This window comes from Macrobrachium rosenbergii, chromosome 4 (assembly GCF_040412425.1).
Source record: "Macrobrachium rosenbergii isolate ZJJX-2024 chromosome 4, ASM4041242v1, whole genome shotgun sequence".
Classification (NCBI taxonomy): Eukaryota; Metazoa; Arthropoda; class Malacostraca; order Decapoda; family Palaemonidae; genus Macrobrachium; species Macrobrachium rosenbergii.
The window spans coordinates 70,595,475-70,605,426 of record NC_089744.1 but is presented as its reverse complement, the minus strand read 5'-3'; positions in this window follow the sequence as shown (position 1 = coordinate 70,605,426).

Sequence of the window (9,952 nt, the reverse complement as noted above, 5' to 3'; positions counted from 1 at the left end):
AGTTTGGTGACTGCCTGCCTTAGTGTCTCTACAAATGGATAAAAAAATGAACAAGAAATAGTGATGATAAGAATGGATTCCAATTGGCAGCATAGCACCAATTTGCTGTAAGTGTTGATGCATAATTTTGGATGAATGCACATTTAATTGGAGTTGATACAGCACTTAGGAATCCAATCCAAACATTAGTTTTTTTAATATAGCCTTCAAGGACTCTTGTGTGATTACTGTATATCCCACCAGTCTGCCACATTCAGAATTTACAGATCTAATAGGCTCATTATTAAGTGAAGAAAAGGCCTAAACAAGAAAATCATTTCGTGGTAGGAAATGAAAAGCAAACTTCCACAGATGAGATGATACTGTATGTAAAGAGACTGAAAAGAATGAAAAACAAAAGTAAAAGAGTGATGAAAATACCAAGAGTATCTACAGAAAGAAAGTGCTGCAGGTGAGATGTGTCCTTGAAACTGAAGGCCAAGGGTTATGGTGTTTTATACATGGCCAAATGTAACCATTAACTTCTCCATATTTGATGGTATCTGCATGTTGCATTGCTTACATGCAGAGTTTAAGTCGAAATGATTTTGTAACACTTTTCAAATACACTTTGTACCCAAAACCATGCTCATATCCATTACAGTAATTTAGTATTCGCTGACTTTGTTGGCTTATAAGGCCTCCTAAAGTCTGTTGCAAGTTCTAAGCCCTTAGGTCTGAAATATTCAGATAAATATGCTGAGGTTTATCTTATTCTTTTATGTTACATAATACAGGCTTCAAGTTTGCAATGTGGTCAAGTGTTTCTGAAATTGCAGATTTTGTTCATTCTTAGCCCTTTGAGCCAGCCTTTTTCTGGTCAGCCTATGAGGGCAAGATTAGTTAAAAGTCAAGTTCTGAACAATGGAAAATTTTATTTCTTCCATGTAAGAGATAGTTTCCTATTAAAATTGCTTTTTTATGGCATTTACTACTGTCCAAATAGGCAGCTGTAAAGGAAAACCAACATTATTCCTGCTGTGGATTACAGTAAAAATCCCTTTGGCTGTACTCTATACTTGGTGGTAGTCATCTGCCTTCCCTGATGTTGATTTGGAATGACTTTAGGTGATGTCCATTAACCTTTATTGGGAGATCCAGCTGCGCGGCGCCACCCCGGGCGCGGTACCCTGCAGAGCATTGGGGAGCCATTCCTCCTCTTCTCCCCTCCTTTGTCTTCGCAGTGGGGTTGTATTGTGGACGTTTGATCCAGGCGGCCGTCGTTCCACCGCCGTCTGGAGAGGTCCCACGATGATGACGCGTCCACATTTGGACAACAAAAAGAAACGCTCATCACAGTATACAAACAATACATCCGCTCCATAATAAACTACGCCAGCCCAGCCTGGCACCCTGCCATATCCAACACACAACTAAACAAACTACAAATAATACAAAACACAGCTCTTAGAATCATCCTTGGCAGTACACAATCCACACCAGTAGAACACTTACACGCCGAAACCAAGATTCTCACCATCAGGCAACACTTAGACATGAGAGGCACACAATTCTTGGCATCAGTCATAAACAACACAAACAGCCCATGCTATTACCTTCACGACCACCCTTCAACACACAGGCAAATAGCGAATACACCACACAGACACTATACAAATATCTTGAATTCTATACCACCACCCACAAACATCACACAAAACAAAAAGCACATCCATACTCACCTCACCAGACAAGCACTTAATAACCTTCCCAACAACAAAATACTCAGCACCCCACCCAACATAAGCAGCACAGAAACACAGCTCTCAAGATTGGAGAGAGTACACCTGACTCGACTTCGCTGTGGTCATCACCAATCACTAAACACCTACAAACACCGCATAGACAACACCCAAACAGACATATGTTCACTCTGCCAAGTTAGTCCCCACACAATTACACATCTCTTAGTAGATTGCCCTAACTTGGCAGCCCTTAGACAACAACACAACATCCATACTACCACAGTTATGGTCAGATCCAGTAAGCGTGGTGTCCTTCTTGCGTGGTGCAGGCTTCATGGCATAACAGAGTCTGGGGAACCACAACAACAACAACCACCTTTATTGGGTCTTTTAATGCTGATGTTTGGCGGTTTTGTTTTTGCCTTCTATTGTGTGATATAGAGCTAATTGTCTTCTTGAGCTGGTGTGGAATGTCGATTCTTTAACGAGAAGCAAAGACTGTAGCAAGGAAAGTTAGATATTGGATAGAGAGTTGGGAAGTTGATTAAAATAGATTTAAAACTGAGTGTTGTGGACATTTTTCTTGCCTGATGTTTGTTCCAATTCATTTTTTGGATAAGGATTGCCTTCTAACATGTATATTTTTTGGATAAGGATTGCTTTTTAACTTGTATATTTTATAATTTTCTAATTTTCCTTTGGTCATTAAGAAGTGAGCTTTAGGGATTATTTCTTGCTTTTGATTGCTTGAAATGGTTATAAACATGATTTCTGGGCAACCAACTGTTGATAGTAGTAGTATGCCTTGTAAATGTATTCACTGCTGAATATGTTGTTGGTTGTGAAATTAATATTTGACAATTTTTGCCCACTTTCAGTCCTTTTGTGAAACCATTTTGTAAATGATGATGGGAAACCAGATGTTGTTAGTGGTATTCTGCATTTTCAATTCAGTATTCAGAGATGAATTTTGATGTGGTCGTCCACATTCTCTGCTCTGTTTAAAACGTAATATACATAGTGGACATGTGCTTCCTTTGTTATGTATCTAAATGTTAAGAATACCTAAAGCTCCCTAGTTATGGTTTCAGAGTTAGAACACCAAGAAAGGATAGTGATAATTAAATTTTTTTTTTTAAATATTTTATATTGAATGAAAACTTACGATTCTGTTAAAATATTGAAAGACCAATAGCTTATTTCAGGCGTTGAGGTAACCTAAGTCTCGTAAGATGTAATTTTTCAGCTTAACAATGCAGACATTTTCTGCCAGGTAAGACATTGGGAATTTTATTGTTTTAGCCACTTTAAATCATTGTTGGCATGGTACCTTAGTTTGTACTTTGCTGTGATGTTTGAAAAATGTGGATTTTCAGGTGATAAGGCATAGAGTAGCGGTTGTCATTTGATTGCTTAGAGTCATCTTACAATTTTTTTTTGTTTTTATGGGAGCGGTCACTTGAGTTCTGTCTTCTTACTTTAGAAAACCTCATTGGAATTTTTTTTATTTTTTTCTTCCTTAATTTAGAATACTGTACTTTGTAAGGTCACACCCAGGAAAAGTTTCAAGTGCTGCAGGTTCTGTACATTATGGATACTGCTCCCATATAATAATTTTATGGTATGGTTTTCTGCATATGTTTATAGATATTCTTTGATAGTCATTTTCAAGATTCCTATTCTTGGTTTTGTTTTACATGTCACACTTGGCAGTCATACAGATCCTGTGATTAAAATCTGGCCAGTCCTTCATTCTGTTCACTTCTAGATTATGTACTCCATTGCACACTTGCATTTCCTACCTTCATAAACATAGAAGGTAACAGTTTACGGGTATTGGCACTTACAAGCGGAACTATTGGTTCTCGTGTTTTGGGCTCCCAATTTTATAGCTTTGATTAATTCAAGAAGCCCATCATCCACCATTACTTTTTACTAGTCTTATTTACTATTTTATGCAGTTGAGGTACATTGCATTACTTAATTTTTTCAATTATGGAAGCTAATTATGCATTTAACTAATAGTCCAAAACATATTTGATTAATTTATCATGAATCTGGTTCATTTATGACCAGAAGCATTCCTTAGGTTGGTTATAAACACTCATCATTGGCTGTACTGAGGTTGCGTAAATATTCTTGGTAGAGGAAATCTGCAGTGCATGAACTAAAGACAGGTAAGATGCTGATGTGATTGGTTCAAAGTTTTGAGGTGTTTGATATTCAGCTGATAATGTTTTCCTTGTATAATCCTGAGAGGTGTTTGAAGATATAGTTCTTTTATTTAGGATTTGCTACAAGTGTGTATAAGAGGTTAGCATAGGATACAGTACATTGAATTACAGGCTGCAGTTTTCTTTGGAAAATTGCCTTTGCTTAAGAGATGGAGATGTACCCATGGAGTATTTTGTCTCATCTGCATATTTGATTTTTTATGGTTTGTGTGAATTCTGTAATAGTACTGAAATAGAAAAATTTTTGCAATTATTGCAAATGCAAGAAGTGCTTTAAGATCTTTTGATACTATTTTATTCAGGTAACTCTTGGCTGAAAATTTTATTTTAAAATACAAATTTGTATATCTAATCACTTTTGAGTACTCTATAGTGCTCTGTAAGCAACCATAGAAATTTTGAAATATGTATTCAATATGAAGGGCATAATTTATCACTTTTGATAGGGGTTTCTTGTAGAGTTGTTCAGCCAAAGAGCTTAGAGGTCAGATTGTAAACATCAAAATGCTAGTTATCATTTCCGCAGTAGTATTTGTTAGTCTGTATTAAAATAAATTGGTAGAAAAAAAAAGAGAAAATGATTTCTGCAGTGTTGTATTTTTCTTGCCTGATGTTTGTTCCAGTTCATTAAAATAATTTTTTGGATAAAAAAAACTTGTATAATTTATAATTTTCTAATTTTCCTTTGGTCATTAAGAGAAAATTTAGGGATTATTTCTTGCTTTTGATTGCTTGAAATGGTTATAAACATGATTTCTGGGCAACCAACTGTTGATAGTAGTAGTATGCCTTGTAAATGTATTCACTGCTGAATATGTTGTTGGTTGTGAAATTAATATTTGACAATTTTTGCCCATTTGTTACTTTTGTGAAACCATTTTGTAAATGATGATGGGCCAGATGTTGTTAGGGTTTTCATTTTCTTTTTTTTTTTTATATCAGAAATAATCTTGCTCTGTTTAAAACGTAATACATTTCATGTGCTTTTTGTTATAAATAAGAATTTCAAAAGCTCCTAGTTATGGTTTCAGGTTAGAACACCAAGAAAAGGATAGTGATAATTAAATTTTTTTTTTTTTTTTTAATATTTTATATTGAATGAAAACTTAGATTCTGTTAAAATGTTGAAAGACCAATCTTTTCAGTTGATAACCTAAGTACCAAGAGATGTAATTTTTAGTTTTTCAATGCAGACATTTTTGCCAAAGACATTTGGGTTTTAGCCACTTTAAATCATTGTTGGCATGGTACCTTAGTTTGTAAAGTGATGTTTGAAAAAATGTATTTTCATATGGAAATGCATATTTGATTGCAAAGTCATCTTAAAATTTTTTGTTTTTATGGGAGCGGTACTTGAGTTCTGTCTTCTTAACCTCAGTGATTTTTTGTTTTTTCTTCCTTATTTAGAATTTCTTTGTAACCAGGAAAAGTTAACTAAGGTTCTGTAATATGGATACTGTGGAAGAAGCAATTTTATGGTATGGTTTTCTGCATATGTTTATCATATTCTTTGATAGTCATTTTAATTTATTCTAGTTTTGTTTATATGTCACACTTAGTGGAAGATCCATTTAAAATCACCAAGTCCTTCATTCTGTTCATCAGATTATTCTCCATTCTAGCCTATTTAATTTACTAGAAGGTAACAGCAATTGGCACTACTAAACTATTGTTGTAATATTAATTCAAAAGCCCATCATCCACCATTACTTTTACTAGACCAGTTATATTTTACTGATTGAGGTAAAGAATTGCATTACTGTAATTTTTTCAATTAAAGAAGCTAATTATGCAAACAAGTGCCAAAACATATTTGATTAATTTATCCATGAATCTGTTCATTTATGACTTTCATTCCTCAGTGGCCATAAACACTCATCATTGGCTGTACTGAGGTTGCAAACCCTTGGTAGAGAAATCTGTGCATACCAAAGAAAAGATGCTGATGTAATTGGTTCAAAACATATTCAGGGACCCAGTTTTCTCTACCCCTGACCAATTGTTCTTTTTTTTTTGCTCCTCAGTATAAGCCAGCATTACAGTACATTGCCCAGGCTGCAGTTTTCAAACCCTTTGCACTATGGAGATGTACCCAGCAATTTTGTCTTTTTTAATTTTTATGGTTTGTCTGTATTCATGTAATAGTAAATAAAACTTTTTGCAATTATTAGTATGTATTTTATTAGTTTCCTCCTCAGTTATGTAACTTTGGCAAAATTTTAAAAATACAATGAATATCTAATCACTGCCTTTTGTCTGTAAGTACTATTTTTGCAATGGTTTCAATATGAAGGGCATAATTTATCACTGATAGTCACAGAGTTGTTCTCCAAAGAGCTGATCAGATTGTGAACACAAAACGCTGACTATCATTTCACCGAAGTAGTTGAACAACTTAAAATACCCACCTCAATAAAATTTGACAAATACAATAAACAAACCTACAACTGTTAAAAAGCCTTCAAATGGACAATAACGGGGTTGAATTCTGATTTTCATTTTCTTTTTTTTTAAATCAGAAACAATCTTGCAACACTTTCAATTTGTTAAATAAGATAAATATTTATTTACATTAATCAATTTAAGTGATTGTTCTGTATGGCTGAATACCAAGTGATACATTATTTTTCACAATTTTTAAAGATTTGGGTAAATTTTTTTAAACATTTGGGTCGCCATCACAAAAAACCTATTTCAGCGGTGACTTTGGTAAAACTAACCCCCAAAAAGTTATTGGTAATGTCTGACTAATCAGTGATTTCTTGTCATGTTTCCAATAAGCAGTTAACTAAGTGAATATAAGCTTAGTGGAAGAAGCATTAAGAGTCACCTAAGAGTATCATATTCCTTCTAGCCTATTTAATTTACTAGTGAAGCAATACTACTAAGCAGTTGTAATATTTTAGACCAGTTATGGCTGATTGGTGTGAATGAGAAACTGTTTCCAAGGGCGTGCCAGGGACCCAGTCCTCTACCCCACCAATTGTTCCTTTTCTTTTCTCCTCAGTGGCCACACTTCACTTGCCCCATGCAAACCCACTATGTGCCAGCAATGCTTTTTTTTTTTAATCCTGTATATTGTCTGTATCCATTTATGGTAAATAAAACTACTAAGGTAGTATGTATTTTATTAGTTTCCTCCTCAGTTATGTAACTTTCAAGTTGCAAAGTACAATGAAACTTGACTGCCTTTTGTGTAAGTACTATTTGTTGCATGGTTCATGTACTGTCGTGCACAAGTCTGTTCTCCACTGATCCAGAGAGTGAACACAAATCCGTGGTGGAGGACAAGCCAGGCAGTTGAACAACTAAAAGGCCCACTGACAAATACAATAAACAAAGAGTGAACACAAATCCGCTGACTATGAAAACACCGACAGTTGAACAACTAAAAGACCCACCTCTTTGACAAATGACAATAAACAAACACACTGGCGGTCCACAAACGACAATAACGGAGTTGAATTCACCCCTGGGAAACACACAACATACAGGCTCTCCGAGGTAAATTTTTACATTAATCAATTTAAGTGATTGGGTTGTTGAATGGCTACATTATCCTGGGGCAGTTCTCAGCCCCTAAGGAGGACCCTAACCCCCAAAGACACAGGTAATGTCTGACTAATCGGGCATCTGCTGGGGCGTTGAAGATTCCTCTGCGGTGCAGTGGGCCATGAGTTGTGCTGTGTGGGCAGCTGGCTGCAGGGTGTGGGGACCTTTCAGGGGGGCGGATGTTTCTGCGAAACCTCTTTCAGGCCGTTGGCTGCAGGGTTGCTCAGGTGGAGGGTGTGGTGTGGTGAGATGTCCTCCTCAGGAGTGGCAGGCTTGATGTAGTCAGACCACAAGTCGGATAGGAAGTGAAGGGCCCCTGTCGGTGGTTATGTGGTCTGGGACGCTGAACCTGCTGATCCAGCTGGAAAGGAGGGCCTCGGTGCACACACTGGTGGTGGCTTCCTGCATGGGCATAGCTTCGGGCCACCTGGCTGAACGGTCGACAATCGTCAGGAGATATCTGGCCCCGCCTGACGGGGGAAGAGGGCTGACGACGTCGATGTGTATATGGCCGAACCGCCGCCCCGGTTATGGAAAACTCGCCTACCCCTGACTCAGTGTGGCGACTAACTTTGCTGGTTTGGCACCAAAGGCACTGTCTCACCCAGGTCCTTGTGTCCTTCTACATTCCGTGCCAGACGAACTTCTCTGTCAGCAGCCGTCATCCTGCCGGAGGAGTGGGACAGCCCATGGATGACGTTAAATACCTGGCGGCGATGGGAGGAGGGCACCAGGGGGCGAGGCTGGCTGGTGCTGACGTCGCAGAGGTGGCTTGGACCCCCGAGGGCAAGGGCCACGTCCCTCCACTTCAGGGACGTGATGGTGGTGCGGTGGGCTGGAGTCTCCGGGTCGGCGGTCTGCTCCCAGGCGAGGTCCTCGTAGTTGATCCCAAGCTGCACCGCGTTGAGCTCAATTCTGGAGAGAGTATCTGCTACAGGGTTCTTCCTGCCGGGGAGGCATTTGACTGAGCAGGTGAACTCTGCGATGGCCACGAGGTGTCATTGCTGCCTGGAAGACCATATGTCCCCCTGCTTGGTGAAGGCATGGACCAGCGGCTGGTGGTCCGTGTAGATTGTGAAGGGCATACCCTCCAGGAGGAATTTGAAGTGCCAGACCGCCCGGTATACTGTGCAGAGTTCCCTGTCAAAGGTGCTGTAGCGGGCCTCCACAGGTTGAACTTTTTGCTGAAGGCGGCGATGGGCTGGGGGCCACCATCGACGATCTGCTCCAGGACGGCTCCGCATGCGACGCTACTGGCGTCCGTCGTCAGTTGGAGGGGAGTGCTGCGGTCCTGGTGGGCCAAGGCGATTGCCTCGGCGAGGGCAGCCTTCGTCAGGGAGAAGGCCTGCTGCCGGCTGGGTCCCCACACTAAGGATTTTGGTTGTCCTTTCAGGATCTCTGTCAGGGGGGCCATGGTGTGTGCAATCCTGGGGATGAACCTCCTGTAGTAATTCACCATCCCGAGGAACTCCTGGACGGCCTTGACGGAGGTGGGGACGGGGAACCTGGTGACGGCTGCGACCTTTGATGTGAGCGGGCGGACACCATCCGGGGATATCTCGTGGCCTAGGAAGTCAGCTTTCTCGACGCCGAAGGTGCACCTGTCGAATCTGACAACGAGGCTGTTCTCCTGCAGGACCGCCCAGATGTGCCTCTGGTGCTCTTTATGGGACCTGGAAAATATAAGGATATCATCCACATAGCAGACGTAGAACTTCAGGTCCCCCAGCATGCTGTCCGTGAGCCGCTGGAGCAGCTGGTACCTGAAAGTAAGATTTTAAAAGATCCAGCTTAGAAAATATTTTGGCCCTGTGGAAGGAGGCCGTGAGGTCCTATATGTTCGGCAGGGGGTAATGGTCAGGTTCAGTTGCGAGGTTGAGCCGCCTGTAGTCGCTGCAGGGTCTCCAGGAGCTGTCCGGTTTCTGCACCATGTGGAGAGGAGAGGCCCACGGGCTGGAGGCCTCCTGAAGGCACCGAGGGAGAAGCCTCCAGAACCTTGCATGTGTAGGGGGGCCCTTCGTCTTTATGTGGTGGTAGATGCCATGTTTTGCTGGGGCCCCAGGTACCTGACAGAGCTCAGGCTTGAATACGTCGGGGAACTCCTTCAGCAGCTGGACGTACTGGTGGGGGGCGACGGAGCAGATGGTAGGCACGCTGGGTCCCGTTGCCAACGGGAGGGACTGGCAGGAGTCGGTGTCGAGGAGACGCCTAGGAGCGGGGTCCTTACATCCGCGAAGACGAAGTTCCAGGAATACCTCCGCCAAGGATGGAGATCGACAGGAGCCTGGTGCCGCAGGAGAGGATGGGGGACCCGTTGGCAGCCGTCAGGAAGGCAGCCGGGTCCGGTGAGCGCTTGCGGTCCTCCCTGGACAGCAGAAATATTGATCTAACAGCCCCTGTGTTGACCAACATCATCCTGCTGGAGATGGTGTCACGGACGTA